The following is a 10,143-nucleotide window of genomic DNA, read 5'->3' as shown; positions in this document are numbered from 1 at the left end:
AGTTGAAAGCTGCTGTCTGAAGGCTGTGCTCCTTTTCAGATGGAAGCAACAGCACGCACATAGCAGTTTGGCAAGCACTAAAGAGCCACAGAAGAGCGTGGCATAGCAAAATGAAACAGGAAAAAGCATTTGCTACATGTGCCCTTGTTGTCGCCTAACAACAGGTAGCAGCATAAACCAGATGAGGCTGAAGTTCTTGCAGGTGACACCTAACGTCAAATGAGCAAGCCGGCTTACAACAGCTATGGTCTTCTGGCAGTCTGAAAGCTTTGCGCACAAGCCGCAAGCTAAGCGCCTTCCTTTGCCTTTTGGCAGTGCTCGTGCATTGCCAGCACTAGGCGTGAATGCTCACTATCCCGCACACACGATTCGTTGTACCCGGTGCCAAGCGCTTTGGAACACTGTTTATGACGAAAGCGGAACTCATCTTGCCGCTCCATTCTCTGAGCTCTTGAGTTAAGCAATCTGCAACTCTTGATGCGAATGCCAGAGGAAAACATTTCCAATGTGTCTGGCAGGGAGAAAATGAACCCGGAGAACACATTTGTTAGGAGCTGGCACCTGCACCTTACACACACACAGATTTGCAGCACATCTAAATGGCCAAGCTCTTTCTTAGACAAGTTGAAAGCTGCTGTCAGAAGGCTGTGCTCCTTGTCAGATGGAAGAAGCAGCAAGCACATAGCAGTTTGGCAAGCACTAAAGAACCACAGAAGAGAGCGGTCTAGCAAAACGCGGCAAGAAAAAGCATTTCCTACATGTGCCCTTGTTGTCGCCTAACAACAGGTAGCAGCATAAAGCAGATGCGGGTGAAGTTCTTGCAGGTGACATTTAACGTCAAATGAGCAAGCCGGCTTACCACAGCTACGGTCCTCCGGCAGTCTGAAAGCTTTGCGCACAAGCCGCATGCTAAGCGCCTTCCTTTGCCTTTTGGCAGTGCTCGTGCATTGCCAGCACTAGGCGTGAATGCTCACTATCCCGCACACACGATTCGTTGTGCCCGTTGCTAAGCGCTCTGGAGCACTGTTTATGATGAAAGCGGAACACATCTTGCCGCTCCATTCTCAGAGCTCCTGAGTTAAGCAATCTGCGACTCTTGATGCGAATGCCAGAGGAAAACATTTCCAATGCATCTGGCAAATAGAAACTGAAGGGGGAGAACACCTTGGTCAGAGGCTGGCACCTGCCCCTTCCGCACACACAGGTTTGCAGCATATCTCAATGGCCAAGCTCTTTCTTAGGCAAGTTGAAAGCTGTTGTCAGAAGGCTGTGCTCCTTGTCAGATGGAAGCAGCAACACGCACATAGGAGTTTGGCAAGCACTAAAGAGCCACAGAAGAGCGTGGTCTAGCAAAATGAAACAAGAAAAAGCATTTGCTACATGTGCCCTTGTTGTCGCCTAACAACAGGTAGCAGCATAAACCAGATGCGGCTGAAGTTCTTGCAGGTGACAGCTAATGTCAAATGAGCAAGCCGGCTTACCACAGCTACGGCCCTCTGGCAGTCTTAAAGCTTTGCCCACAAGCCGCATGCTTAAATGCCTTCCTTTGCCTTTTGGCAGTGCTCGTGCCTTGCCAGCACTAGGCGTGAATGCTCACTATCCCGCACACACGATTCGTTTTGCCCGTTACCAAGCGCTCTGGAGCACTGTTTATGATGAAAGCGGAACACAACTTGCCGCTCCATTCTCAGAGCTCCTGAGTTAAGCAATCTGCAACTCTTGATGCGAATGCTAGAGGAAAACATTTCCAATGTGTCTGGCAGGGAGAAACCGAAACTGTACAAAACCTTTGTCAGGAGCTGGCACCTGCACCTTACACACACACAGATTTACATCACATTTAAATGGCCAAGCTTTTTCTTAGGCAAGTTGAAAGCTGCTGTCTGAAGGCTGTGCTCCTTTTCAGATGGAAGCAACAGCACGCACATAGCAGTTTGGCAAGCACTAAAGAGCCACAGAAGAGCGTGGCATAGCAAAATGAAACAGGAAAAAGCATTTGCTACATGTGCCCTTGTTGTCGCCTAACAACAGGTAGCAGCATAAACCAGATGAGGCTGAAGTTCTTGCAGGTGACACCTAACGTCAAATGAGCAAGCCGGCTTACAACAGCTATGGTCTTCTGGCAGTCTGAAAGCTTTGCGCACAAGCCGCAAGCTAAGCGCCTTCCTTTGCCTTTTGGCAGTGCTCGTGCATTGCCAGCACTAGGCGTGAATGCTCACTATCCCGCACACACGATTCGTTGTACCCGGTGCCAAGCGCTTTGGAACACTGTTTATGACGAAAGCGGAACTCATCTTGCCGCTCCATTCTCTGAGCTCTTGAGTTAAGCAATCTGCAACTCTTGATGCGAATGCCAGAGGAAAACATTTCCAATGTGTCTGGCAGGGAGAAAATGAACCCGGAGAACACATTTGTTAGGAGCTGGCACCTGCACCTTACACACACACAGATTTGCAGCACATCTAAATGGCCAAGCTCTTTCTTAGACAAGTTGAAAGCTGCTGTCAGAAGGCTGTGCTCCTTCTCAGATGGAAGAAGCAGCAAGCACATAGCAGTTTGGCAAGCACTAAAGAACCACAGAAGAGAGCGGTCTAGCAAAACGCGGCAAGAAAAAGCATTTCCTACATGTGCCCTTGTTGTCGCCTAACAACAGGTAGCAGCATAAAGCAGATGCGGGTGAAGTTCTTGCAGGTGACATTTAACGTCAAATGAGCAAGCCGGCTTACCACAGCTACGGTCCTCCGGCAGTCTGAAAGCTTTGCGCACAAGCCGCATGCTAAGCGCCTTCCTTTGCCTTTTGGCAGTGCTCGTGCATTGCCAGCACTAGGCGTGAATGCTCACTATCCCGCACACACGATTCGTTGTGCCCGTTGCTAAGCGCTCTGGAGCACTGTTTATGATGAAAGCGGAACACATCTTGCCGCTCCATTCTCAGAGCTCCTGAGTTAAGCAATCTGCGACTCTTGATGCGAATGCCAGAGGAAAACATTTCCAATGCATCTGGCAAAGAGAAACTGAAGGGGGAGAACACCTTGGTCAGAGGCTGGCACCTGCCCCTTCCGCACACACAGGTTTGCAGCATATCTCAATGGCCAAGCTCTTTCTTAGGCAAGTTGAAAGCTGTTGTCAGAAGGCTGTGCTCCTTGTCAGATGGAAGCAGCAACACGCACATAGCAGTTTGGCAAGCACTAAAGAGCCACAGAAGAGCGTGGTCTAGCAAAATGAAACAAGAAAAAGCATTTGCTACATGTGCCCTTGTTGTCGCCTAACAACAGGTAGCAGCATAAACCAGATGCGGCTGAAGTTCTTGCAGGTGACAGCTAATGTCAAATGAGCAAGCCGGCTTACCACAGCTACGGCCCTCTGGCAGTCTTAAAGCTTTGCCCACAAGCCGCATGCTTAAACGCCTTCCTTTGCCTTTTGGCAGTGCTCGTGCATTGCCAGCACTAGGCGTGAATGCTCACTATCCCGCACACACGATTCGTTTTGCCCGTTACCAAGCGCTCTGGAGCACTGTTTATGATGAAAGCGGAACACAACTTGCCGCTCCATTCTCAGAGCTCCTGAGTTAAGCAATCTGCAACTCTTGATGCGAATGCTAGAGGAAAACATTTCCAATGTGTCTGGCAGGGAGAAACCGAAACTGTACAAAACCTTTGTCAGGAGCTGGCACCTGCACCTTACACACACACAGATTTACATCACATTTAAATGGCCAAGCTTTTTCTTAGGCAAGTTGAAAGCTGCTGTCTGAAGGCTGTGCTCCTTTTCAGATGGAAGCAACAGCACGCACATAGCAGTTTGGCAAGCACTAAAGAGCCACAGAAGAGCGTGGCATAGCAAAATGAAACAGGAAAAAGCATTTGCTACATGTGCCCTTGTTGTCGCCTAACAACAGGTAGCAGCATAAACCAGATGAGGCTGAAGTTCTTGCAGGTGACACCTAACGTCAAATGAGCAAGCCGGCTTACAACAGCTATGGTCTTCTGGCAGTCTGAAAGCTTTGCGCACAAGCCGCAAGCTAAGCGCCTTCCTTTGCCTTTTGGCAGTGCTCGTGCATTGCCAGCACTAGGCGTGAATGCTCACTATCCCGCACACACGATTCGTTGTACCCGGTGCCAAGCGCTTTGGAACACTGTTTATGACGAAAGCGGAACTCATCTTGCCGCTCCATTCTCTGAGCTCTTGAGTTAAGCAATCTGCAACTCTTGATGCGAATGCCAGAGGAAAACATTTCCAATGTGTCTGGCAGGGAGAAAATGAACCCGGAGAACACATTTGTTAGGAGCTGGCACCTGCACCTTACACACACACAGATTTGCAGCACATCTAAATGGCCAAGCTCTTTCTTAGACAAGTTGAAAGCTGCTGTCAGAAGGCTGTGCTCCTTCTCAGATGGAAGAAGCAGCAAGCACATAGCAGTTTGGCAAGCACTAAAGAACCACAGAAGAGAGCGGTCTAGCAAAACGCGGCAAGAAAAAGCATTTCCTACATGTGCCCTTGTTGTCGCCTAACAACAGGTAGCAGCATAAAGCAGATGCGGGTGAAGTTCTTGCAGGTGACATTTAACGTCAAATGAGCAAGCCGGCTTACCACAGCTACGGTCCTCCGGCAGTCTGAAAGCTTTGCGCACAAGCCGCATGCTAAGCGCCTTCCTTTGCCTTTTGGCAGTGCTCGTGCATTGCCAGCACTAGGCGTGAATGCTCACTATCCCGCACACACGATTTGTTGTGCCCGTTGCTAAGCGCTCTGGAGCACTGTTTATGATGAAAGCGGAACACATCTTGCCGCTCCATTCTCAGAGCTCCTGAGTTAAGCAATCTGCGACTCTTGATGCGAATGCCAGAGGAAAACATTTCCAATGCATCTGGCAAATAGAAACTGAAGGGGGAGAACACCTTGGTCAGAGGCTGGCACCTGCCCCTTCCGCACACACAGGTTTGCAGCATATCTCAATGGCCAAGCTCTTTCTTAGGCAAGTTGAAAGCTGTTGTCAGAAGGCTGTGCTCCTTGTCAGATGGAAGCAGCAACACGCACATAGGAGTTTGGCAAGCACTAAAGAACCACAGAAGAGCGTGGTCTAGCAAAATGAAACAAGAAAAAGCATTTGCTACATGTGCCCTTGTTGTCGCCTAACAACAGGTAGCAGCATAAACCAGATGCGGCTGAAGTTCTTGCAGGTGACATTTAACGTCAAATGAGCAAGCCGGCTTACCACAGCTACGGCCCTCTGGCAGTCTTAAAGCTTTGCGCACAAGCCGCAAGCTAAGCGCCTTCCTTTGCCTTTTGGCAGTGCTCGTGCATTGCCAGCACTAGGCGTGAATGCTCACTATCCCGCAGACACGATTCGTTTTGCCCGTTACCAAGCGCTCTGGAGCACTGTTTATGATGAAAGCGGAACACAACTTGCCGCTCCATTCTCAGAGCTCCTGAGTTAAGCAATCTGCAACTCTTGATGCGAATGCCAGAGGAAAACATTTCCAATGTGTCTGGCAGGGAGAAACCGAAACTGTACAAAACCTTTGTCAGGAGCTGGCACCTGCACCTTACACACACACAGATTTACATCACATTTAAATGGCCAAGCTTTTTCTTAGGCAAGTTGAAAGCTGCTGTCTGAAGGCTGTGCTCCTTTTCAGATGGAAGCAACAGCACGCACATAGCAGTTTGGCAAGCACTAAAGAGCCACAGCAGAGCGTGGCATAGCAAAATGAAACAGGAAAAAGCATTTGCTACATGTGCCCTTGTTGTCGCCTAACAACAGGTAGCAGCATAAACCAGATGAGGCTGAAGTTCTTGCAGGTGACAGCTAATGTCAAATGAGCAAGCCGGCTTACCACAGCTACGGCCCTCTGGCAGTCTTAAAGCTTTGCCCACAAGCCGCATGCTTAAACGCCTTCCTTTGCCTTTTGGCAGTGCTCGTGCCTTGCCAGCACTAGGCGTGAATGCTCACTATCCCGCAGACACGATTCGTTTTGCCCGTTACCAAGCGCTCTGGAGCACTGTTTATGATGAAAGCGGAACACAACTTGCCGCTCCATTCTCAGAGCTCCTGAGTTAAGCAATCTGCAACTCTTGATGCGAATGCCAGAGGAAAACATTTCCAATGTGTCTGGCAGGGAGAAACCGAAACTGTACAAAACCTTTGTCAGGAGCTGGCACCTGCACCTTACACACACACAGATTTACATCACATTCCAATGGCCAAGCTTTTTCTTAGGCAAGTTGAAAGCTGCTGTCTGAAGGCTGTGCTCCTTTTCAGATGGAAGCAACAGCACGCACATAGCAGTTTGGCAAGCACTAAAGAGCCACAGAAGAGCGTGGCATAGCAAAATGAAACAGGAAAAAGCATTTGCTACATGTGCCCTTGTTGTCGCCTAACAACAGGTAGCAGCATAAACCAGATGAGGCTGAAGTTCTTGCAGGTGACACCTAACGTCAAATGAGCAAGCCGGCTTACAACAGCTATGGTCTTCTGGCAGTCTGAAAGCTTTGCGCACAAGCCGCAAGCTAAGCGCCTTCCTTTGCCTTTTGGCAGTGCTCGTGCATTGCCAGCACTAGGCGTGAATGCTCACTATCCCGCACACACGATTCGTTGTACCCGGTGCCAAGCGCTTTGGAACACTGTTTATGACGAAAGCGGAACTCATCTTGCCGCTCCATTCTCTGAGCTCTTGAGTTAAGCAATCTGCAACTCTTGATGCGAATGCCAGAGGAAAACATTTCCAATGTGTCTGGCAGGGAGAAAATGAACCCGGAGAACACATTTGTTAGGAGCTGGCACCTGCACCTTACACACACACAGATTTGCAGCACATCTAAATGGCCAAGCTCTTTCTTAGACAAGTTGAAAGCTGCTGTCAGAAGGCTGTGCTCCTTGTCAGATGGAAGAAGCAGCAAGCACATAGCAGTTTGGCAAGCACTAAAGAACCACAGAAGAGAGCGGTCTAGCAAAACGCGGCAAGAAAAAGCATTTCCTACATGTGCCCTTGTTGTCGCCTAACAACAGGTAGCAGCATAAAGCAGATGCGGGTGAAGTTCTTGCAGGTGACATTTAACGTCAAATGAGCAAGCCGGCTTACCACAGCTACGGTCCTCCGGCAGTCTGAAAGCTTTGCGCACAAGCCGCATGCTAAGCGCCTTCCTTTGCCTTTTGGCAGTGCTCGTGCATTGCCAGCACTAGGCGTGAATGCTCACTATCCCGCACACACGATTCGTTGTGCCCGTTGCTAAGCGCTCTGGAGCACTGTTTATGATGAAAGCGGAACACATCTTGCCGCTCCATTCTCAGAGCTCCTGAGTTAAGCAATCTGCGACTCTTGATGCGAATGCCAGAGGAAAACATTTCCAATGCATCTGGCAAATAGAAACTGAAGGGGGAGAACACCTTGGTCAGAGGCTGGCACCTGCCCCTTCCGCACACACAGGTTTGCAGCATATCTCAATGGCCAAGCTCTTTCTTAGGCAAGTTGAAAGCTGTTGTCAGAAGGCTGTGCTCCTTGTCAGATGGAAGCAGCAACACGCACATAGCAGTTTGGCAAGCACTAAAGAGCCACAGAAGAGCGTGGTCTAGCAAAATGAAACAAGAAAAAGCATTTGCTACATGTGCCCTTGTTGTCGCCTAACAACAGGTAGCAGCATAAACCAGATGCGGCTGAAGTTCTTGCAGGTGACAGCTAATGTCAAATGAGCAAGCCGGCTTACCACAGCTACGGCCCTCTGGCAGTCTTAAAGCTTTGCCCACAAGCCGCAAGCTAAGCGCCTTCCTTTGCCTTTTGGCAGTGCTCGTGCATTGCCAGCACTAGGCGTGAATGCTCACTATCCCGCAGACACGATTCGTTTTGCCCGTTACCAAGCGCTCTGGAGCACTGTTTATGATGAAAGCGGAACACAACTTGCCGCTCCATTCTCAGAGCTCCTGAGTTAAGCAATCTGCAACTCTTGATGCGAATGCCAGAGGAAAACATTTCCAATGTGTCTGGCAGGGAGAAACCGAAACTGTACAAAACCTTTGTCAGGAGCTGGCACCTGCACCTTACACACACACAGATTTACATCACATTTAAATGGCCAAGCTTTTTCTTAGGCAAGTTGAAAGCTGCTGTCTGAAGGCTGTGCTCCTTTTCAGATGGAAGCAACAGCACGCACATAGCAGTTTGGCAAGCACTAAAGAGCCACAGCAGAGCGTGGCATAGCAAAATGAAACAGGAAAAAGCATTTGCTACATGTGCCCTTGTTGTCGCCTAACAACAGGTAGCAGCATAAACCAGATGAGGCTGAAGTTCTTGCAGGTGACAGCTAATGTCAAATGAGCAAGCCGGCTTACCACAGCTACGGCCCTCTGGCAGTCTTAAAGCTTTGCCCACAAGCCGCATGCTTAAACGCCTTCCTTTGCCTTTTGGCAGTGCTCGTGCCTTGCCAGCACTAGGCGTGAATGCTCACTATCCCGCAGACACGATTCGTTTTGCCCGTTACCAAGCGCTCTGGAGCACTGTTTATGATGAAAGCGGAACACAACTTGCCGCTCCATTCTCAGAGCTCCTGAGTTAAGCAATCTGCAACTCTTGATGCGAATGCCAGAGGAAAACATTTCCAATGTGTCTGGCAGGGAGAAACCGAAACTGTACAAAACCTTTGTCAGGAGCTGGCACCTGCACCTTACACACACACAGATTTACATCACATTCCAATGGCCAAGCTTTTTCTTAGGCAAGTTGAAAGCTGCTGTCTGAAGGCTGTGCTCCTTTTCAGATGGAAGCAACAGCACGCACATAGCAGTTTGGCAAGCACTAAAGAGCCACAGAAGAGCGTGGCATAGCAAAATGAAACAGGAAAAAGCATTTGCTACATGTGCCCTTGTTGTCGCCTAACAACAGGTAGCAGCATAAACCAGATGAGGCTGAAGTTCTTGCAGGTGACACCTAACGTCAAATGAGCAAGCCGGCTTACAACAGCTATGGTCTTCTGGCAGTCTGAAAGCTTTGCGCACAAGCCGCAAGCTAAGCGCCTTCCTTTGCCTTTTGGCAGTGCTCGTGCATTGCCAGCACTAGGCGTGAATGCTCACTATCCCGCACACACGATTCGTTGTACCCGGTGCCAAGCGCTTTGGAACACTGTTTATGACGAAAGCGGAACTCATCTTGCCGCTCCATTCTCTGAGCTCTTGAGTTAAGCAATCTGCAACTCTTGATGCGAATGCCAGAGGAAAACATTTCCAATGTGTCTGGCAGGGAGAAAATGAACCCGGAGAACACATTTGTTAGGAGCTGGCACCTGCACCTTACACACACACAGATTTGCAGCACATCTAAATGGCCAAGCTCTTTCTTAGACAAGTTGAAAGCTGCTGTCAGAAGGCTGTGCTCCTTGTCAGATGGAAGAAGCAGCAAGCACATAGCAGTTTGGCAAGCACTAAAGAACCACAGAAGAGAGCGGTCTAGCAAAACGCGGCAAGAAAAAGCATTTCCTACATGTGCCCTTGTTGTCGCCTAACAACAGGTAGCAGCATAAAGCAGATGCGGGTGAAGTTCTTGCAGGTGACATTTAACGTCAAATGAGCAAGCCGGCTTACCACAGCTACGGTCCTCCGGCAGTCTGAAAGCTTTGCGCACAAGCCGCATGCTAAGCGCCTTCCTTTGCCTTTTGGCAGTGCTCGTGCATTGCCAGCACTAGGCGTGAATGCTCACTATCCCGCACACACGATTCGTTGTGCCCGTTGCTAAGCGCTCTGGAGCACTGTTTATGATGAAAGCGGAACACATCTTGCCGCTCCATTCTCAGAGCTCCTGAGTTAAGCAATCTGCGACTCTTGATGCGAATGCCAGAGGAAAACATTTCCAATGCATCTGGCAAATAGAAACTGAAGGGGGAGAACACCTTGGTCAGAGGCTGGCACCTGCCCCTTCCGCACACACAGGTTTGCAGCATATCTCAATGGCCAAGCTCTTTCTTAGGCAAGTTGAAAGCTGTTGTCAGAAGGCTGTGCTCCTTGTCAGATGGAAGCAGCAACACGCACATAGCAGTTTGGCAAGCACTAAAGAGCCACAGAAGAGCGTGGTCTAGCAAAATGAAACAAGAAAAAGCATTTGCTACATGTGCCCTTGTTGTCGCCTAACAACAGGTAGCAGCATAAACCAGATGCGG

This window comes from Poecile atricapillus, chromosome 16, assembly GCF_030490865.1.
Source record: "Poecile atricapillus isolate bPoeAtr1 chromosome 16, bPoeAtr1.hap1, whole genome shotgun sequence".
Classification (NCBI taxonomy): domain Eukaryota; kingdom Metazoa; phylum Chordata; class Aves; order Passeriformes; family Paridae; genus Poecile; species Poecile atricapillus.
The sequence above is the reverse complement of the archived record's forward strand: the minus strand, read 5'-3'. Positions refer to the sequence as shown.